We start from the raw sequence: 22,357 nt of genomic DNA on the forward strand, positions 1-22,357 counted from the left end.
GGGCTCCAGTCCCTCAGGGAGGGGGCTGCAGCTGGACACCCTGACACCCAAGCCTCCCCGGCTCGCGCCTTGGTTGCCAGGCAACTAGGCAGCTTAGGTTTCGGGGGCTGAGGACAAGGCTCGGGTGAGGGTGTCAGTTAGTAATAATAGATATGGCCCAGCCCAGTGGGGCCGCTTGAGATACACAAATCTCAGACCTGGGCAGGACTGGGGTAGTCCTGTGGCCATTTTGCAGATGGAGAGACTGAACCCTGGGAGGGAAAGGGAGTTGTCTGAAGTGAGCAGTGAGTTAGTGAAGAAGGCAGGATCGTCTTGCTGAGAAGACTGGAAGACAAGTAACAATTCAGAAAGTGATGGCAAATGCAGCTGCCGTGTGCAGGGCACTGGCTGTGCACCTGGCACCATGCCAGTGGCTTCTCCCGCCGCAGCCCAACTCAACCTCAACACAACAGTGAGGGGCAGATGCTTGTTTTCATGCCCATTTTGCAGATGGAGAAAACGAGGCTCAGAGAGACTGTGCAGCCTGCTGGAAACCGTCAAGCTGGTGAATGACAGAGGCCAGTCAGAGTGACTCTGAAGCCTGCAGGCTCTGCTCCCACTGGTGCTGAGGAGGACGAAGGAGAGGACAGGTAAGGACTGAGGGACCCGCCTCCAGAGGGTGGTCTCTGATCTCTGCAGCAGACCCCGGAGAGAGAGGCGTAACAGTCTTCCCGACCCAACTCTGAGGATGCTGAACCCAGAGGATTAAGTGATGGTCCCCAGGTGACCTAAGTAGTAGGCAGACATGCAGGATTTGAACCCACGTCTCTCTGGCTTCAAGGCCTCGGCTGACCTACTTTGCCCAGTTCACTGGCAGCACCCTGCTTCCAGGCCTCCCAGCCTCAGCCATCTCTGCCCCACCCCTCCCCGGCAGCGTGAGATTTCTGGGGGACAGGACCCCATTTTCCAGCCCGCAAGAGAGCCAGCAAGCCCCAGCACTGAGCCATGACCTTTGATTCCAGCAGACCTCTTTTTTCAGTGGCCCATACCCCCCACCTCCAGCAACCTGAGCCTGGGCTGGATGGAGACAGGCGGGTTGCCATGGCGACAGCACATCGGATACTGACCTGGGGACCCGCCGGCAGCGCACGGGAGGGGGAGGCCTGGCCTCAGAGGGATGGCTGGAGGGCGGAGGACGACGGGGGGCCCGGGGGCCCTGTGGCGGCCGGGGCTGCTCTGTGGGCCAGTCCCGGCACACGCTGCTATTTATAATTCTGCTGAATGGGCCCAATGACTTGACCCGCCGTCCAAGGGCCGGGAAGCCCACAGCTGCACAGAGGGGAGGAAACAGCTCAGGAACCTCTCCACCCCACTACCCCACCTCCGGCCCCCAGCTCTGAGTGCAGGGCTGAGGGAAGTGGAGGAGGCCGGGACCTCTCCCCTACTGCCTCCGTTAGCCTCGACACCCACACGTCTGGGCAGCCCTGCCCCATCTCTGTGTGCTGCACCAGGCTTGGCCAGCGTGGGAGACTGCGGGAGAATGCTGGGCTCAAGAGCATGTGTACAAGTGCGTGTGCGTGTGCAAGTGGGTGTGTGTGTGCATGTGCGTGTGCGTGTGTGTGTATGTTCCAGGATGCCTCCCACTGGAGGGGGAGGAGGGGCGTGGAGGGGGAAGAAAGGGGAGAAAGAGAAGCTGTAAGGCAGAGAGGAACTTGAGAGGCTGGGGTGGGAGGGGAGGAGGGGGAGGAGGGGAGGTGGGGGAGGAGGGGAGGAGGGGGAGGAGGGGAGGAGGGGGAGGAGGGGAGGAGGGGGAGGAGGGGAGGAGGGGAGGAGGGGGAGGAGGGGAGGAACAGAGGTGGACTTAAGAGCAGATAAGGAGAGAGAGTGAGAGAGAGAGGAAGGAGGGGGCCGGGAGGTGGCCAGGAGGAGGAAGGAAGAGAAGGAGAGAGAGAGAGGGAGGGAGGGACACGGACAGACGGACACGGAGCCAAAAGGACCGACGCAGAGACACAGAGAAACTGGGACGCCGGGTGACACAGCGCGGAAGGAGACGGAGGAGCGGGCCTGCGTCCTCTCCGCCCCGGTGGCTGAGCGGCCGGCCCAGAAGGCGAAACGCAGACATGTCCGCTCTCACGGGGCGGCTCCGGGTCCTGTATCGGAGAGAGGGGGCCTGGGCCATGTGCCCGCACTAACTCCCCAGCCCCCTCGGCCGGGGGCCCCCGTCTCTGGCGTGGGCATCCCTCCCTCCAGCCCCTGGCCAGCTGGGGGCCCAGGGCAGGGCAAGGACTGCTCCAAGGTCGCCGGAGCCCAGCCAGGAGAGGGCTGGTAGCGGCTCCCGGGGCTTGCCGGGCTGTCCGCCCTCGGATCCGGGTTATTTTGGGAGCTGAGGAGCCAGAACCCACCCCCTCCTCCCTTGTTCACGGGCCAGTGGCTGCTGACTCAAAAATATTCTCTCAAGGAAACTGTCTCCCCAAAATCCAATGTCACTTCTGCCGGGAGGCCTTCCCTGACCTCCGAGATTAAATTCTCTGCTCACACAGGCCCTGGCTGGTCCATCCGGTCCAGCGCTCATCCTGGGGACCCACGGTCGGGGTGTATCTGTCGATCTCCCCCATCAGACTGTGAGCTCCATGTCTACTGAGCAAGAAAACATGTACACGCGCCCTCCCATGGAGCCTCTCGGCTGCTGGACACGGAGGCTTCAGGAACAGGCCCTGGTTTATAGAGGAAGAAACCGAGGCACAGGGAGGCTGAGGGGGTTTGCTGTGGTTTCACGTCTGGAAGTTGCAGAACCAAGGTTTGAGCCCAGGCAGCCTGATTTCAGAACCCAGTCACGTGGCCACCTGGCACACGGCCTCCCCGCTCCAGGGATCACTCCACTCCCAGGGTTCGGCTCCGGATCCTTCCATGGCTCCCCAGTGCCTCTCAGGTCGAGTCTACACGTCCCCCGGGGAGCTAGTTCCTTCCTCTACTTGTCCTTTAACCACCCTCTCAGGTTCTCTCCCCTGACCTCCTGCTTCTAGGCCCGCTTCTGCTCTGGCCTTCTCTCATTTACTAACTCAAGATTTATTTAATGAGCACCTACTGTGTGCCAGGCACATCATAACTTGCTTCTGTAGGAAAAGACAGGTTGTGAAAAGCACTATGAAGTGACGACCACATTACGACCAACTGCCGGGGGAACTTGTTTTGCCAAGTAGACAGGCAAAGGGCTGGGGCCAGCAGGTGCCAGGCAGAGGGGACAGTGGAGGAAAAGACCCTGAGGCAGCAAGTGGGGTGGGACACGCTTTTAATAACCCAAAGCATGACTGAGACTTGTGAGAGAGGCGAGTTCAGAAAAGGGCAGGGGCTAGACTGTGTGAAGCTTCACGGCGATGGTGAAGAGGCTGAATTTTATTCCAGGTGCAGAGGAATACCTCTGAAGACTTTTAGGTGGCAGGTTAGCACAAGCCTTTGCTTTTTGTAAAACCCATCATCCTTTGGAGGCGACAACGTCGGGGTGAGAGCGGGAAGAAAGAGCAGCTACTGCGTCATCCAGGCGGGCGGGGATGGGGCGCCGGCTGTAGGGGCGGCAGAGCTGCTGAGGACACGTGGGCAGGTGGCAGATAGGAAGCAGAACCCAGAGGACGAGCCGGGGAGACGGAGGCGGAGGAGCCTGGCCGATAAGGGCTCTGCCTGTAGGAGGAGGCTGGGTGACGGTGCCATTTACTGGGATGTGAAGCTGGGGAAGGAGTGAGTTTTTGGGGGGTGGGGGAGGGTGAGTGGGCACGATCAAGAATTCTTTTTGGACTTGTTAACTTTGAGATGCTTGTGAGATGTCCAAGTAGAGGTGCCAAGTGGCCAGTTGGATGATGAGCTGGGAGTGCAGAAGAGAGACGCGGGCTGAAGATAGAAATATGGGCATCAGCAGCTTAAAAGATGGTATTTAAAGCCATGGGGCTGGATGAGATCACCAAGGGAGGAGGACAGAGCCACGAAGCCTCCTGGCTGACCCGTCGGGTGACTCCCTGCTCAAAGCCGTCAGTGGGTCCCTACTGCCCTCAGGACAAGGCTCGTCACCTGTAGCTTGACACACGTGGGTCCTGCCAACTTCTCCGGTCTCACGTCCTTCGGCTGCTCACTCAGATCCTTCCTCCCATCATAAGAAGCACCCTGTGAAGTTTCACACCTCCAGGCTTTAGTTCGGGCAGCTCCCCCGCCTAAGTCCTCCTTTAGGCAAAGGCTAATTCTAACTCTGGCTCTTCTAAAGCGTTCTCTAACCCCCCGGGCAGACTTCTTTGCCACCCTGCCTCTGTGCTTCTGTGGCCTTCTGGACACACTATATTATCACTGTCTTTCTGGGAGCCCCTTGGGCGAGGGGGCGGAGGCCGGTCCATCTTGCGTCTCTGGGGCTCAGCACGCCCGAGGCTCACAGAGAGCCGCCCTGCACTAAGCACCCATCCCTGCATCACCCATGAGTCGCAGGAGTGCATCTGATCTATGGCGGTGGAGATGGGGGTGGGGTGCTGAGAAAGTGGACTTCATCCCATCCTTTCCACCCTGAGCCTGGGCTGCGGCTCTGAACAGACTCACAGGAAGGAAGCTGCACACAGGGAGGAGGTGAGTGGGCGTGAGAATGAGGGGCGGCTGCTGGGCACTCCCCGGGCCTCTCACCTGCTGTTGCGGCAGCAAAGGGAAAAAGTGAAAAGACAAAATCGGAGCGAGGTGCAATCAGGTTCTCTGTCCTCACTGCTGCCTCGCCCCAGGACTAGAGACTCAACTGTGCAGGAAATCAGAGAGGCCTTGGGGGCGGGGCGTGTCTGGAGGGGTCACAACAAAGCTTCCGCACACTCCCAAGCAGCCGCACAGTCAAGTCTGATGCTTTGCGACCCTGTGGACTGTAGCCGCCAGGCTCCTCTGGCCGTGGGATTCTCCAGACAAGAATACTGGAGTGGTATTCTGGAGTTACCATGCCCTCCTCCAGGGGATCTTCCCAACCCAGGGATCGAACCCGAGTCTCCTGAATCTCCTGTACTGCAGGCAGATCCGTTACTGCTGAGCCACCAGGGAAGCCCCCTGCGTGCTCCGAGGTCATTTTTATTCTGTCTTGTGTCTGATGTTACCACCCACAGACTCCTGCAGAAAGCCCCCTCTAGCTGGTGGGCTGGGGTCGGGGGGAGGCACCTTGGCCATTTAATGACCGCCTCGTAGGTGTCAGGCACCATGCGTTTGTTCAAGGGCACAGACCTGGACTCTTGATTCGAGACCAGCTACTTCTACGTGGCCTTGGGCACATCGCTGCCTTGCTCTGGGCCTCCGTTTCTTCATCTACAAGATGGGGACATTTTCATGTGTGTGCCCAGGCTTTGGGGGAGGCAACGTGTGACAACGGCTGTGACACATCGTGCAGAGTCCCTGTCCCACAGCTGTCTCCTTTCATCTTCCCAACAGCTGTCAGAGGAGTGTCGATGTTCCCATTTTACAGACAGGGAAACTAAGGCTGGGAGAGGCCCAGATCACAGAGCTAGGATGGACAGCACTGATGACTAGGAGCATCTCTGTCTCCAAGGGCCAAAGGCCCCTCTCTCTGCAACGCCCCATGCATTCTCTTACTTGTCATTCAGTCAGTAGGTTCTGGGGCCGTGAGTTGGATGCTGGGGACTCAAAGGTTATTCAGGCAAAAGCTCCACACTCTGGGGGTCAAGCCTCTCACCACCAACCACTTTATACCCCTTCCTCTCGCTCAGAGAAACTGGGGATGAGAGGGTGGGGTAGGAACTCTCAACTGTACCGAGAAGAAACAGTCTGGGAATTCCCAGCTCACAAGCCCAGTTACTCCTTCCAGGACCAGGCAAGCAGTTAGGGTTACTCCTCTGAATCTCAGTTTCTCCATCTGCAAAATTTGCATGAATTATGTGTCCCCCTGAAGATAACCAGAGGGCAAAGCAGAAAAGCATTAGGGTAGCCTTGGCACCCTTGCAGGGAGCCGCAATCAGGCTGCCTTTAGCTGAGGTCCATGTAAAGGTCGTTTGTAAAGGTCTGTGTAGATTTACATTTTTTTCCCCTAAGAGGAAGCCTGCGGCCTTCACCAGCTTCTCAAAGCAGTCCCTGACCCCTCTGTCCCACAAATACCCCGCTGGAATCACTATATGGTGGGGCCAAGTCAACTCCCTGCTTTGCCAATGAATGCCATGTAGGAACAGTATCAAGATGGCAGAGCCAGGAAATCCAGGGGCCTGGGCATGGTTAGAGAGAGCAAGATTTGAGGCTGCAACCCCAGGTTTGGGGGCCCTCAGCAAGGCAAGGCTACTTGAGAATCACGCCAGAGTGCATTGAGCAGAAATAGCTCAGATACTGGTCTTACCCAAGACCAGTATCTAATTCTTCCAGATCAGCAAGTTCCTGTCGCCTTAATTGATCAGCCTCTAGTTCGAGGAAATGAGATTTCATCTGACTCCTCCATCAGCCCCGGGGATGGGCGTGAAGGCAGCAGTGCAGTGCAGAGAGCTCTTGTCACAAATGCACCCTAATGGCCCGAGAAGCAGACGGACGGTGTAAGCCACAGCCCAGTGAGATGGCACTCAGAGAAGATACCTTGAGAAAACACGCAGGGGTTCATCTGCTTGGACATCCACAGCTAGACCCATTCTAGAAGTGGCCCGAAGGCACTTATTCTAGACTGGCGGGTCATGTGGGTGACCCCACTGGGGGCCCCGAGGGCAGACTGTGGCTGGAAATATCAGCTGACTGCGGGGGTCTCACGTGTGGGTCCTCCCGCCCAGGTCTCACTACAATCGACAACCAGCTTCGTACCTGGCCCCGCTACCCCGATGTCCCCACACGTCACGCTCAACCCATCTCGAGTCCAACTTGTCTGTTTCTTCTCTTATGATAAACACTTTTCTGTGTCTTTTCTGAAAATTATGTTTTATTCCGAGGTGGTGAAGAGGTCCTCCTGCGTCTCCTTCTAGAGGCTTTAGAGTTGCAGCGTTTACGTTCAGATCTACGTGTCGCCTCAACGTTTCTCACCTACTCCTCCTCCTATCGCGGTGAAAACAAAAGTTTTCATTTTAACCATTTTGAACTGTACAGCTCAGTGGCACTGACATTCACACTCTTGTACAACCATCACCACCATCTGTTTCTAGAACTTTTTCATCTTCCCCAGCTGCAACTCTGTGCCCATCAAATACTGTCTCCCCACTCCCTCCTCCCCGCCAGCCCCTGGCACCACCATTCAAGTTTCTGTCTCTACGATTTTGACTATGCTAGGGACCTCATGCCTGTGGAATTGCACAGTATTTGTCTTTTTGTGCTATATTCCACTTGGCATCTTCAGGGTTCATCCATGGTCCAGCATGTGTCAGACTTTCCTTCCTTTTTAAGGCTGAATAATATTCCATCATATGTATAAACAATATTTTGTTTATCCTTTCTTCTGTTGGTGGACATGTGGGCAGCTTCCCCAATAATGCTGCTATGGACATGGATGTGAAAATATCAGTTTTCAGTTCTTTGGGGTATATATCCAGGAGCAGAATTGTTGGATTGTCCGGCTACTCTAGGTTTAATTTTTTGAGGAACCACCATACAATTTCTTATAGCAGTTATACAACTTTACATTCCCACCAAGAATGCACAAGGGTCCCGATTTCTCTACATCCTTGCCAATACTTGTAATTTTCTGTTTTGTTTTAATAGCCATCCTAATGGGTGCGAAGTGAAACCTCATGGTGGTTTTGAGTTGCGTTTCCCTAATGATTAGTGATGTTGAGCATCTTTTCGTGTGTTTATTGGCCATGTGCATATCATCTTTGGAGAAATGTCTGTTCAAGTTCTTTGCTCATTTTCGATTTGGGTTGTTTGGCTTTATTTTTTTGGTTGAGATGCAAGAGTTCTTGATATAAGTCCCTTATCAGAGATATGATTTGCAGGTATCTTCTCTTATTCCATGGATCATCTTTTCACTCTGTTGATAGTATCCTTTGCTGCATAAAACTTTTTGAGTTTGGTGAAGTCCAGTTTAACCAGTTTTTCTTTTGTTGCTTATCCTTTTGTTTTGGGATGAAGAAATAATTGCCAACCCCACCCCCCCCACACACACACTCTGTTTTCTTCTCCCTCAGTTCAGTGTGTGCATGGTGTGAGATAGGAGGTCCTATCTGAAATCCAAGCCTTAACCTTCTCTACCCCCACCTCATTCTCCCGTGGGGTTCACTGTCCCCATGAAAGGCCTTGTCCTCTCTCCAGGTGGGCAGCTCAGAACACAAGAGTCACCCTGTCCCTTTCCTCTCCATCATCCAAGTCCTGTTGGTTTTGCCCCTTCCAGTATTCTTGCCTGGAGAATCCCTTGGACAGAGGAGCTTGGGGGTCTACAGTCCATGGGGTCGCAAAGAGTCGGACACGACTGAAGCAACTTAGCATGCACATTTCCTTGAAGCCACTCCCCGCACTGCGTCTCCACAGCCCCTGCTCTAAGTCTTTCTCATCTCTTGCTTGGGTGAGTGCAGGAGCCCCTTAACTGACCTGTCCCCTTCCACTTGGAAAAGCAAGTCTGTTTATACCACATCCTCCTCATCTTGTTCTTAGGATAAAGACAAAAGTCCTCACTGTGACCTTCGAAGCCCCAGGTGGCCCACCCCAGGTCCACCAGCCCCACCCAACACCGCATTCCCTCACTGTCTCATTCTCCAGCCACGCTGCTCACTCTCCCCACCAGGCCTTTGTCTGTTCTGCTCCCGGGCCTGAATGCTAATGCTGCTCCCGCCCCAGAAGCACCCAGCAAACTCCTACTCACCCTCCTATACTCTGCTCAATCCCACCTCCTCGTGGGGCCCTTCCCGGACTCACCTACTATGTACTCTGGTTGTGTTTCATACGCATTCGCGTGAGTGTTGGATTAATGTTCGACACTAGACCACTGAGAGCAGGGCCCGTGTCTGTTTTTTAATCACTGTTACACATTCCTAAGGCCTCACACAGTGTGAGTATGTAGTAGATCATCTGTAAATCATTCAGGAATAAAGGAAAGAAAGAAGGAAGGGAGGGAGGGAGGGAGGGTGGATGCTTGGAGTGAAAAGATTGATTGCCTTGCTTTACAAGATTCTTTCTAAGATGGGAAGCTGTGATACTCATCATTTCTGGAGGGCAGGGGGGAGCACTCATTTTGAACTTATTATGCATGACAAACACAGGCAGGCCCTTTCTCAGGCTCAGTTTCCTCATCCATAGAGTGGGGATTACAACATTCCCTTCTAAGACTGTCATATTAGAAGAGATGATGTATGTGAAAGTGCTGAGCCCCAAACAAGCGCTCTGGAGACGACCCTGAGCCCAGCCATGCCCCCAGATCCAGCCACTCTCCTAGCTTCTCTGTGCCTTAGTCTCTTCAGTTCATTAGTTGCCAGGTTTGGGCACAGACACATCCCTAGAATGATACATGGAGACCCAAGCCCCCTTTGAGGCATGCAGTCTTTGGGAATTGCCCTCAGGTACATGCCTGGGAGGCTTAACTCAGATATACTTTGATCTAGCCATACCTGAAGCCCAGTAAGAGCAGAAACCTTAGAAAAAAATGCTCATGACTTATCTGCTTGAACATTTGTTTTTTTTCTTGTTGAAAGTTTGGAAATGGCATGAGACTTACTCTAGCCTGGTGAGTCAGAGGTGGGTGGGCCCACACTGGGCCCACTTCCCACTACAAGCCTAGATCCTAGGCAACTCTTATCTTGCATGAGACTTGAGTAAGTCCCCCTGGGAGGCAGGGCAGACCCCCTGAGCTGCCCTTAGGCACCAAGAGGAGGCCAGGCCAGGTCCTGAGAAGCTCTGGGGCCTACCTAGGACCCTGATGTTGCTTCACAGGGGATATGTCCTGCCATGGACCCAGCAGTGAAGGAAGGGGCAATGAATGGCCATGGCTGAAGGAGGGTCTTCCTCAATTCTGGGCTTCCTGCTGTCTGCTGGGTGGGCTGCCTGCCCCCCTCAACTCTCCTTTCCTCAAGCTGAGGAAGGGGGCTCCAGGCTCCAGGCTCAGTGGGCCCCTAACTGGGAGAGGAGTCCAGAAGGACTCCTCCTGCTAAGGGGGCTCATGCAATCTGGGCAAACAGGCCCTACCTCTAGGGGCTGCCTGTCGTCTTGTCCCTGACACAGAGCTCCCTCCCACACCCCAGTCCCTTCAGGGCTGAGACTCTTCCAAGTCTCTCCCAGTGACCCTACTCCCATCTCAACCCCAGGTTTGTCCAGGCTCTCTTCCCAGTGCTCCCCAACTCCTGGTCCATCTCCTTCCCTCCACCTCTACATCCATCATGAAAGCCCACCTGAGTGACCACACTAGCCTCCTCATCGATTTCTCTGCTAATCCCTCGCTCTGACAATTGCTTCACCACACAACGAGACTGACAATTCCTAAAACATAAACTGGATTAGGTCACTTCCCTGTTTAAAACCTTCTATGGCTTCCAGCACACTCAGAATGAAGTTCAAAGTCCAGACTCTACAAGACTGGACCCAAGTGCTCTGGCTCTGCAGATGGCTCCCTTCCCCTCCCACATATTTCTCTCTCATGATCTCTGCCCAGCCTGCTCCCATCTGCCATGCTGGATCTTACAGCAGAGCATCTTTTTTTTTTTTTGCAGTTACAGACACATAGGTCACCTAGCTGGGGCTGCTGTGACCTTCTTGAGAATGACGATAACACAGATGCAAGCAGAGATGACGAATGAGAAAAGTCGTTTGAGCGCCAGGATACAGCCATGCCTGAAGTCAACACGTCTATTTTTCTTAAGTTAACTTGAGTTGACATTTATACTACTTGCTTCTGAAAGGAGCCCCGATTAATTCAAGGCCAGCCCTTCCTCGCCCCACTCTCCATCTCCTCTTCTGCTCCTCTGACACGCCAGCACCCCCACCTCAGGGCTTCTGCCCATGTAGCTCCCCATTCTCCCAGATATCATACGCCCCAGGTCCCTGCTCAAATGTCACCTCCTTAGAGAGGCCTGCCCTTCCCACCCCATCAACAGTGACAAGCCTGATCATCACCCCCTACTCCCTTACTCTGGCTTATTTTTAAAAAAATAACTGCTTCAACCATCATGAACAGTATGTGTTTACTTACTGTCCATCTCCGTCCACTAGGGTAGAGATTGTGTTAGGATGCCCCACTGTCCTGATTAGCTTGAGAATGGGCGGTGGGGTGGGGTTGGTTTCTGAGATGCAGGACTTCTATTTCTAAGGCCAGAACGCCCTGGACGATTTGATCACCCGTGACTGCTCAGTTGGTTTACTATAAAACCCCATTTCTCAGACCAGGGCTGGCGCACAGCAGGTAACCAGTGCCCGGCTGAGTGGGTAAATGAGTGCCAGCCCTGGGCCAGGCGGGGCCACCCTGTGTTTACGCGGACTGTTTTGTTTCCCCCTCATGAGCAGCCTGGGAGCTGGGCTCTATTATCCCCATTTTACGGACGAGGAGCCTGAGGCTTGGGCACCTTGCCCAGGCCACACGGCTGGGGAAGCAGGACTGGAATCCATCTGAAAGTCAAGCCCGTCACTGTACCGCTGTGCACACGCCCCAGTCACAGCTCGCTCTGCTGATGCCAACTGACCCTCAGCCTCGGCCGTGTCTGGGCCCAGAGCAGCTCAACCCCTCACCTCACCCTACCCAGAGGGGTGAGAACTAACCCAAGAGCAACCTGCTCTCGGCCAGGCTGGTGGTGAGAGGAAGGAGAGAGTGGGCGGTGCAGGGGCTGGACTCGAGGTGCGCTGAGACCAGAACCCCCAGCGTGTGGCGACTGCTGCCCCGACCTGTGCGTCCCCAGGCTTTTCCGGTCCAGACCCCCCTGGCTTTCTGCAGGCCTGTCAATCACAGCTGCCTTTGCAGCTGGTCCTCAGCCCTGTGACTGAGCTGGAAAAGCCTGTCTTCTGCCCACCCACTGGGGCCTAACTGAAGCCTCCTTCCCCCCACAGTCAATAGAAAGGCCCCTCTGCCATCACAGACTTGCTGCCTTCCCTGCCCCCCAAGTCACTATCAGAATCAGCGGAACAACAGTGCGGGGTGGGGTGATGCTTTCCCCAGGCCAAGGACTCTCATCCGGCCCCTGCAGGCAACCCTGGTGACGGGAGCTCTTTCTCATCTCCATTGCGTGCGTGAAGAAACTGAGGCCCAGAGAGGCGAAGTCGCCTGCCCCAGGCGACACAGCTCAGAGAGACAGAGTCAGGGCTGTCTCTGCTGTTCACAGAGCCTGGAATTTCCCACACGCTAGTTCTCATTCCCACTTTGCACGGTAGGTATGTCTGCTATTTAGTTGCTCAGTTGTGTGTGACTCTTCATGACCCCATGGACTGTAGCCCGCCAGACTCCTCTGTCCATGGAGTCCTCCAGGCAAGAGTACTGGAGTGGGTTGCCATGATCCACTTCTCCAGGAGTGGTAGGTACAATCGTGTCCATGTTTTGGAAGTCAGACAGCACCGGAGTGAGGGGACTGACCAAGGTCCCATGGTCCGGATGTTTCCTAGGGAAGCCCGTCCTATCGAATGGCTTCCCTTCCTCCTTTCCTTCTACACTACCCACCCACCTATCTACCTGTCTCACCACCAATCAGCATTCACTGACCGACAGTGATGTCGACACCAACCCCAGCTCCTGGTGCAGAACAGCTGGAAACCCCTTCCGGAGAGGCTGCCGGGACTTTGAACCACCATCTCCTGGGTCCTCCCAGTGATCTACTCGGGAGTCTCTCGCTGGGGAGTTCTTCATTCTGGGATCTAATCTGCTCTCCCCCTGCCTGGCCACCAAGGAGTTGTTTTTTCATAACAAAGTGGGGCGGCAGAAGGGCCACAGGAGGTTTTCATAATTCCATCGTTGGAAATTTCCACGGTGGTGGAAAAGACCTGCTGGCCACTCTCCAAACACCTCTCCTGAAAAGACTTCCAAACCCAAATGGCTGGACTGGGCCCGCTGCAGTCCTGGCAGACGCTGGAGCCGCCCACGGTAGGGCCCCGGGCCAGCGTGTGGGCATCGGCCCCCCAGCATGGAGCTGGGCACCAGAGGCCCAGGGCTCAAGGAAAAATGGGGAGCTTTTCCTCTCTTGGAGGGATGTGTGGAAGAACAAAGCAGTCACTTCCCCGGACGCCCGTCACAAGCCTGGAGTCCGTTTCCTCTGCCACCCACTCGCTGTGTGACCTTGAGCAGTTACTAGACCTCTCTGAGCCCAGTTCCTCCCCTGGGAAAGGAGGCAGGGGGTGGGCAGCTCTTTAAGGTCTGAAACACGTGGTGATGTGTGGCTGGCTTTGACACTGGGTCTCCTGAGTTCTGAGGCCAGGAAGGGAGCAGAGAGACTGAGCCCATGGGAACTCTTGAGCAATCTAAAGGGCCCAGAGGGAGAAAAAGGACCCACAGGTCCTAGAGGGTGGGAGCGTGTGGGTGAGATCGCAGCCTCCTCACCACCCAGCCACTCTCTGCCTCTCCCACGGGCACGCGGTTCGCCCAGCTGCCTTCTGGGAAAGGAAGGGACAGACAGCGGGGTCTGGACAAAGGTGAGGAACTTGGGGAGGCGACCCCCGCCCACAGCCATCCCTGGGGGTCTCGGTGGCAGTCTGAGCTCTACACACCCACCCACTGCACCCGCTACCCGCTGCTGCCTTGGTGGTTCCTGCCCACTGTCCCCAGGTGCCCCACTCCCCGCTCAGACCTCACGCCCTTTGCTGGGCTGACCAGGCCCTCACCCTGTCCTGCAGAGGCCCCCAGGGCCCCAACTCCCTGCTACGTATGGTAGGAGAGGGCGCAATGACCCAGAGGATCACCTCTCCCTCCCACTGCCTGCAACCTCTCCTCCCAATGCTGGAAACTCCCTTATACATCAAGGCCCATTGGAGACCACAGCCTCCAAGATAGCCTAGGAAGAAACCCTGCAGGTTAGGGACAGTGGCGACTTCCTGAGCAGACCTGGGTTTCTGCCCCCTTAGGCAGATGCCTTCACAGCTCAGAGTCTATTTCCTCAGCCATGCAGTGGGGGTGGCAGCCCCGGCCCTTCTACTGTCGTCCTGAGGGTGGGAATGAGAATGAGCTAGGAGCGCTGGGCCCAGAGGCTGGCCTGGAGCAGACCCTAGGCAGACCCGACCCGGGTGGACCCCCTCTGTGAAAGCGCCTGGGTCAGGACCCAGTCAGACGAGGCGGTGGGGCGGTGAGGTGAGGCGGTGAGGTGTTAGGAGGCTGGGTGGCCATTATCATCCCTGCCATCAGAGAAGCACTGTCTACTTTTTAAACTGAGCACTTGGTATGTGCTGGGCTTCCAGGTGGCGGTAGCGGTAAAGAACCCACCTGCCAATGCAGGAGATGCAAAAGACACAGGTTCAATCCCTGGGTCGGGAAGATCCCCTGGAGGAGGAGATGGCTCCCCACTCCAATGTGCTTGCCTGGAGAATCCCATGGACAGAGGAGCCTGGCGGGCTGCAGTCCACGGGGCCGCATACATGCCAGGCTCTGAGGTTAGGGCCTCTTGCAGCTCCCTCACTAAAGTCCTGCCTGGAAAGGTTTATCAGCTCATTTTACAGCTGCTGAAACTAGGTTCAGAGTGGTGAGGCCACCTGGCTGGTGGGTGACACGGCCAGGGCCTTTACCCCTGAGCTGTGCACTGAGGAGGGTGCAGGTGGGGAGCAATGGGGTGGCAGGGGGCTTAAAAGAGGAGGCAAGGGATGGTTTTGTGCCCCCTTCCCCGGCGGCTGCTCAGGGCAAGCTGAGTGCACCTGGCACAGCCCCTCCTGGCTGGGTGAACCCTCAGCAGGCTCCTCTCCTGCCTCCAGCCACTTTTGCTTTCAGCTTGTCTCCTTGTGTCTAAAGCAGGCCCTTGTGATTACAGCAAAGAAACCAAATTTACTCTGCCTGTCTCCACATTTTCTCCAGGGGTGGACAGGGATGAGGGTGAAGTGGGGTTGGGAAGAAAAGGGCTGCCCATCCCCACTGCCCACTCCATAGAGTCACAGAGGCTGGCTTGTGGACCCCCTGTCTTGGCCTGCTTGCTCCCCTGGTCCCGGGCCAGTCCCTTAGCCCAGGATCAGCTCTCAGAGCCTGGGAGTTGGACAATCAGTCTGCAAGGCTGCTGTGTGCCAGTGGCGGGGGAAGGCCTTTGCAGAAGTTTCTGGCAGAATCTGCTACCTCTGGAAATGGGGCTGAGAGGTGGTGAATGAGATGAGGGGGACACAAAGATGCACAGGGCAGGGGCCACATCAGCACCCTGCAATCCCACCTGCATCCCACCGTCCCCCCATCCAGGGGCCTTGTGTGAGTGCCCGCTGATCACGTGCAGGACTTGGTCATGCAGATGCGGGTTCGGAACCTGCTCTGTCACTTACTAGCTGGGCAACTCAGTTTCTCTGTCTGCAAAATGGGAATTTCCTCAACAACTGCTCAGAACTGTTGCAAGGATTGAATCAAATGAGAACCTCTTCCCACACAGCAGCCAAAGGGGCCTGTATGTGAGTCTCACCCCTGCTTAAGGCCCTTCAGCTGTCGTTCAGTCTCTAAGTTGTGTCCGACTGTTTGTGACTCCATGGACTGCAACACGCCAGACTTCCCTGTCCAACACCATCTCTTGGAGTTTGCTCAGACTCATGTCCATTGAGTCGATGATGCCATCCAACCATCTCATCTTCTGCCCTCTTCTGTCCTCAATCTTTCCCATTCTCAGGGTCTTTTCCAATGAGTTGGCTCTTTGCATGATGTTGCCAAAGTATTGTAGCTTCAGCATCAGTCCTTCCAATGAATATTCAGGACTGATTTTCTTTGGGGTTGACTGGTTTGATCTCCTTGCTCTCCAAGGGACTCTCAAGAGTCTTCTCCAACACCACAGTTCAAAAGCATCCATTCTTTGGCATTCAGCTTTCTTTATGGTCCAACTCTCACATCCATACATGACTACTGGAAAAATCATAGCTTTGACTATAAGGACCTTTGTCAGCAAAGTAATGTCTCTGCTTTTTAATATGCTTTCTAGGTTGATTATAGCTTTTCTTCCAAGGAGCAAGCATCTTTTAATTTCACGGCTACAGTCACCATCTGCAGTGATTTTGGAGCCCAAGAAAATAAAGCCTCTCACTGTTTCCACTGTTTTCCCATCTATTTGCCATGAAGTGATGCAACCAGGTGCCATGATCTTAGTTTTTCGAATGTTGAGTTTTAAGACAGGTTTTTAACTCTCCTCTTTCACCATCAAGAGGCTCTTTGGTTCCTCTTTGCTTTCAGGGCAAGGATCAAATTCAAAACCCGTTCCATGAACTATAAAGCCCCTAGATCCGGTCCCCTTACTTTTCCTTCTGCCTCACCCACCTCTCTGCCCTCTGAACACTCTACCGCAGCCATGTGGCCTCAGTCTCTGAACACGCCTAGCTCCTTCCTGCCTCAGGGCCTTTGCACATGCTGGCTCCTTTGTTGGGATTGCTCCTCCCCCTGATGGTGGCACGGCCAGGTATTTATCATCTCAAATGTCACCTCCTCAGTGAAGGTCTCCCTGACCATCCTACTCAAGCTGCCCCCGTGGCCCCTTCAACTGCCTGGTTAATTTTGTTTGTAACACTCACTGCTGTATGGAATTCTTTATTTACTAGTGAGAGCTTCCCTGTATCATTCACCACTGTATTCCCATTGCCTCAAACAGTGCTTGGCATGGCGCAGAAGTCCAAGAAATACTTGTTAAGTGAATGAATGTGTAATGAGCCTGAAACACCGTGGGCATTAAATGCTGGTTCCCTTCCTTTTACCCGTTCCCAGCATAGCCTTTCCTCCCAGGCAAGTGCATGTTCAGTCACGACACACACCCCCGGCGTGCTGCAGTCCATGGGGTCTCAAACAGTCAGGCACAACCCCCCAACCCCAAGTAAATATCCAGATGAAACCAAAGAACACAATTCTCAAACAAGAAAACTCTGAGCTGGAAGGAGGATGCTAAGGTCTTGTCTGGCTTACTGGAGGGTCCCCACTGAGGCTACAGGAAGCCCAGGTCTCCGGAAAGAGCGGAGAGCAGCCCTTTCCTTCTCAGCATGAAGCTGGGGGGCCACTGAGCCCCAAGAGTAACTGCATCCTCTCTCTGGGTCTGAGACACTCCCTCCCCACCCCGTGCAGGCTGAAAATGTGTGCTGTGGGCAGAGACCATGTCTGGTTCATTCACACCAGGCCCCCAGTGCCCTCACGGAGCAGATGCGCATAGAGCACCTGTAAGTATAAATGAATGAAGACAGAGGGTTGGACAGCAGGCGACAGAAAGGATTGATAAATCAGCGTCCACAGAGGTTACCAGCTTGGGACATGGTGCAAACACTGCCCAGAGCCGCCATCTGATGGTGCCTCCAACAGTCCTCACGTTCCGTCACGCCCCTGCTCAAGAACCTGCGGTGGCTCCCACTGCCTCGGAGAAAGTTCAGATTTCTTAGTCTGGCATTCGAGGCCTGCCTCCTTTCCTCTCTCCCTGCTTGCATGCGTGCATCCATCCATCCTCCCCTCTAGCTGCCCATCTATCCAGCTGCCTGCCTGTCTACCCATCCATCCCTCTGTCCTTCCACCTACCCACCCACCTACCTGTACTCTTTCCTCCCTCTCTCCATTCCTCCACCCAGACCTCCACCCACCCATCCATCCTTTCATGCAACGTTGACTAAGTGGTTCCCAGGTTCTAGACAGCGTGCTAAGTGCTGGGGTTAACCTAGATCTTCAACTCTTTAATAAACCTGTTTCACCAAATATCGATCTGCAGATCCTATCTGCTTTACCTTCAAAACACACCCATGTGACCACGTCTCATCACCGTCACAGTCCCTAGCCTGGGCTGAGCCACTGTCTTCTCGCAGAGTGCTCACTGAGGAGGACTCCTCCCTGATCTCCCTGCTTCTCATCCCCTCATCCCACCCCAGCCTGTTCTAGACACATGGTCAGAGATGAATCAAGTCCTCTTGTATTCAGAACCTTCCTGTGGTTCCTGCCACTCTCTGAGGAAAACCCAAAGTCCCTGAACGGCCCACGAGGCCCTACATGATCTGTACCCCTCCCCTACCCATTACCTCTCCAACCACATCCCCCCACTCCCCCTCACTCACTCCCCTCCACCCCACTGGCTTCCTCCCTGTCTCTGAATCCACTGAGCGTGCACCCACCTCAGCGCCTTTGCACTGGCTACTCCCGCTTCCCCAGACAGCCACAGAACTCCCTCAGGTCTCTGCCCAAATGCCACCTTCTCAGGGAGGCCTTCCCTGGCCCCATCCTTGAAGCCACCCTCTTTATCTTCCTCCCTTTGCCTTATTTCTCTCCATCCATGGACCACTCCCCGACGCGCCGCCCACTCACATCTTTGTTTACCGTCTATCTCTGCCCCCTCGAGTACAAACCATGGGGCAGTGAACGGGTCCGTGTTGTCCCAGTGTGGCCTCTGCAGTGCCTGGCACACAGCACGCCCTGCACAGTGTTTGTGGATGGAAGGGCTTTAGGTACGGGTGGGGGCTGCCATTTTATGAAGGACTTTTGCATTCTTCTCATCAGTGGTCAGAATCTGATGATTGTCTCTGTTCATAACCAACCCTCTGAGCGCTCATTAAACAGATCCACAGGTTCTCCCTGACCTGCTTGCCCTCTCACCATCGGCCCCAGTGACCCCACTGTCAGCAGGGACCCAGCGTGACCTCCCATTTCTGCCCCCTGAAGTCCCCAAGCCTTGTCAGCTCACCCTGCCTCCTCCCCCCAGAACCTGCCCCTTATTTGCCCAATGCCTGTCCGGCCTCCAGCCTCCTGGGCCTCCAGCCTCCTCTCTGCAACCCGTTATCCTCAGTAGGGCCATGGGATTTCCCCAAGGGGCCCGTCTGGCCACACCACTCCCCAGCTTAACACCTGCCCTCAGCCTGGCCCCGCCGCCTCTTGTGCTCCCCACCCCACCCGCTGCCTTTGGCTCTGGCCTCTGCTGGCGTCTCTGCCGGCTCAGGCTGCGCCTTCGCCTGGGGCACCCTCCCCACCACCTACCTTCCTTCCAGCTGGCTGGCTCTCGTTTACCCTTCTGCTCGGTTGCGACTGGCCGTGTGGGGCCCTCTCGGGGCTGTTCCCCGACAGCACCGGCAAGTGGCTGCCTTCCCTGGGCCCGCATCCCTGAGGCTGCCCTCTCGCTGGGCTGTGAGCACACACTCACTGGTCTGCAATGACTGGTGTCCCTGCGAGGCCGAGCGCTCGGGGACTGGAGGCCACTGGCCTCCCGGTCAGGCTCAGAGCGCTGGAGCCAGCCTGCTGGCTTGGCGCCCTTGGGCAGGTCACTGTATGTCTGGGGACCTCACTCCCTGTTTTGTAAAGTGGGGGTACTGATTGCCAGAAGGATGCTGTATTCAGCAAATCCCCCCCAGCACTTAGAGCAGAGTCTAGATGTGAGTCAGTTGACAGCACTCAGATGCAGAAACTAGAGGAGGGAAGGAGCCCAGGGCCCTGGCACCTGGCTGCCATGGTGGGGGCTGGGACTGGACCAGAGGATCACCTTGACCTGTACCTGCCCTCAGAGGATCACCTTCTTCTTACTAAGAAGCCTCTACTTGCTTCAGCTGACTTTTTAAAATGAGCCTTATTTGCTTTGGGGGTGAGAAGCTCTTTGCAGGTTTGTGGTTAATGCCCTTCATTCTTCTCTCCTTCTGACCTTTGTGCCTGTTATTCTGATTTCACCTCCTGCCTTTGTTTGCATGTGGCTTTTTTTAGCTGACCTTTTGCATCCAGCCTTTTTATTTGAGCTCAGGCTCCCTGCCCCTCCTCTGGGTCTCAGGGCAACGATGTCTCTGGTTGGGGCAGGAGCGATGATGCCAGTCCACACTGTCCACATCGTGGGGGCAGAGGAGGGGGAAGCACAATCCCCGGGCACCCGCTTGGTGCTAGCTTGTGCTGGGCACTGTGTGTGAGGCGCTGGGGGCACAGAGATGCAGCACCACAGTGGGTGGGTGGCAGGGTGAGCAGCTGCCAAGCCCCTGTCACCTGCACTAGCCTCTGTGCCCCTCAGAGACTGCCCAGCCACCAGGAGGGCCACAGCACCCTAAGGGACACAGCAAAGCCACGGTACAAACAAAACGACTCCAAAGAAAAGAAGCAAACTCCCTCCAAACTTGTATCTACCAGTATGTGAATATATAAGCAAGGGAGGGAGATAGCAAATTGCCAGATTTCCTCAAACCTAAGTCAAATTGTAAGGTGCACCCCAATCTTATGTACCACTAAGGGGGGGTGCTTCCCAGGTGGCTAAGCGATAAAGAATCCGCCTGCCAGTGCAGGAGATGCAGGTTTGATCCCTGGGGCAGGGAGATCCCCTGGAGGAAGACATGGCAACCCACTCCAATATCCTTGCCTGGAGAATCCCACGGACAGAGAAGCCTGGAGGGCTACAGTCCATAGGGTCCCAAAGAGTTAGATAGACTGAACAACTGAGCACACACACACAAGTCAAATTGTAAGCTGTACCACAATCTTATGTACCAGTAAAGAGGGCTTCCCAGGTGGCTCAGCAGTAAAGAATCCACCTGCCAATGCAGGAGAGGCAGGTTCAACACCTGGATCAGGAAGATCCCTCTGGAGAAGGAAATGTCAACTCACTCCAGTGTTCTTGCCTGGGAAATCCCATGGACAGAAGAGCCTGGTGGGCTACAGTCCAAGGGGTCACAAAGAGTTGGATGGGACTTAGTGACTAAGCAGCAACAAAGAAAGGAAAAGAACTTCCAGCATAAAACTATACCATGATTCAGGTTTTTTGTTTTTGTTTTTTTTTTTAGGTTACGGTGTATACCTGAAACCAGCGCAATACGGTAAATCAACTATACTTGAAAGACAACAACAAAACTATAATGTGTTATCAACTCTCTATGTACAACATGTATCCCTTTCTCAGGGCCGTGAAACTATGCATCCTAAAAGCTACAAAACAGGGTTCGGACCGAGGTTACATCTGGTGACTGTGGGATGTGTAGATACAGACCATTCTGTATCTTTCTGTCTGTTTCAGTAAGCAAACCATTATTTTTGTAATGCAAATGACTGAAGTTTAAGAAAAGGAAATCGGTTTTCGGAGCAGTTGCTGCCTGGTTTCTTTTCGGGCACCTCATGGGTTGGGGACACATTAATTAGCAGCTCTGGGTTCCCTGCTGGGGGGAGAAGGTTGGAAGGGGGCAGGTGAGCGTCAGGCACGCACTTTCCAGAGCTTGTCCTAGGCGGGTCTAATCAGCAGAAATTTCCCTTTATTAAGGCCTGGGCCCCAAACCCATCATTAAAGGCTCTTCAAGTCTGATCGTACACAGTGGAGCCACCAACAATGCGACAAAGCCTAATTTCTCAGAGCAGGGGGCAGCCGGGGGCTCTTCCTCCCGCACCGTCCTCTGCTGTGTCTGCCTCGCACCATCACTGCTACCTGGCGTCAGACCATTCCAAGGCCTGGCGGTCTGCGTACTGCCCTCTCTCCAGCAAAACGCAAACAGAAGGAGGCTACACGTTGCACTTGTCTCGTTTGGGGCTACACCTCTCGCTCACTCTCTCTCTCTCTGCCCCCTCCCTGTTCGATCGACTAAAGGCAGGCAGGGTGAGCATGAGGTTCCCAGGCAACCCCCACGATCACGTCTGCTATATCGAGGGTCAAGAGTGATTCTAAGTAAGGACACTGTTTTCCCCTTCGAAACAGCCGATCAAAACAGGAGCCCTCCCCCACTGAATGGGACGGATGCACCTCCCGTCTGCCGTGGGTGGGGGAGCCAGACGACAAACAGGAGAATAAACACTGAAAAGACTACGAATTGTGACAAATGCTATTAAAAGACAAGGGCCGTGACCGGGAACACTCCCTTTAATAGATCAGGGAGGATCTCAGTGGGGGTGCCTATGAGATGGAGCCTATAATAGAAAGAGAAGGGTTTTGGGCAGTCTAGATCGGGGAAACAAGTGCAAAGGCCCTGAGGCGGGAAAGAGGCCGAAGAGCTTGAGGACTGGAAAGACGACCGGTGAGCTAGAGGAGGCGAGTGAGGGGCGAGGGGTGTGACGAGGGGCCCACAGGCCGTGGGACGAGTCTGGGTTTGATCCTGTGCAGCATGGCGGAGGACTGCAGAGACTGAAGCAGAAAGCACCACAGTCTGGTCGGCATCATTAAAAGCATCCATCTGGCCACTTAGGGAGAACAGATGATTTGGGGTGGTGGGGGGGAGCAAGAGAGGATACGGGGGACCAGTGAGGCAGGTCATCCTTTCACTTGTTCCACACGTGTTTATTCAACAACGTTCTGACGAAATCTCAGACAAACACACAGATGGAAACAAACAAGACTCATTAGCTGGGGCCTGACTCCAGAGGTGCAGGAGCTTACAGGAGGAGCGTACAACAAACGGAGAGGCAGGAAGTCTTCCTGCATTTCAGGAGGCCCTGAAG

The 22,357-nt window shown here is 54.9% G+C and overlaps 1 protein-coding gene and 1 long non-coding RNA gene across 20 annotated transcripts in view; one reads left to right on the forward strand and one right to left on the reverse strand.

The window, feature by feature from the left end:
* The window catches only part of ATP2B2 (ATPase plasma membrane Ca2+ transporting 2), a 381,296-nt gene that overhangs the window by 143,479 nt on the left and 215,460 nt on the right, over positions 1 to 22,357 (reverse strand). Inside the window, exon 1 of one of the 19 annotated variants that reach the window (XM_024982973.2) lies at positions 18,950 to 19,114. The exons of 17 other annotated variants lie outside the window; for them this stretch is intronic. The gene's annotated coding sequence lies outside the window, so the exon portion shown is untranslated. Of the gene's footprint in view, positions 1 to 1,106; positions 1,220 to 18,949; positions 19,115 to 22,357 lie in introns of those variants that run through there. One more of the 19 variants, XM_024982976.2, reaches the window with a different exon arrangement.
* Positions 106 to 11,049, forward strand: LOC104975597 (uncharacterized). Its single transcript, XR_814663.4, has 2 exons — positions 106 to 629; positions 10,593 to 11,049. It is a non-coding gene; the product is annotated as an uncharacterized lncRNA (long non-coding RNA).

The sequence above is a fragment of the Bos taurus genome, chromosome 22, assembly GCF_002263795.3.
Source record: "Bos taurus isolate L1 Dominette 01449 registration number 42190680 breed Hereford chromosome 22, ARS-UCD2.0, whole genome shotgun sequence".
NCBI classification, from domain to species: domain Eukaryota; kingdom Metazoa; phylum Chordata; class Mammalia; order Artiodactyla; family Bovidae; genus Bos; species Bos taurus.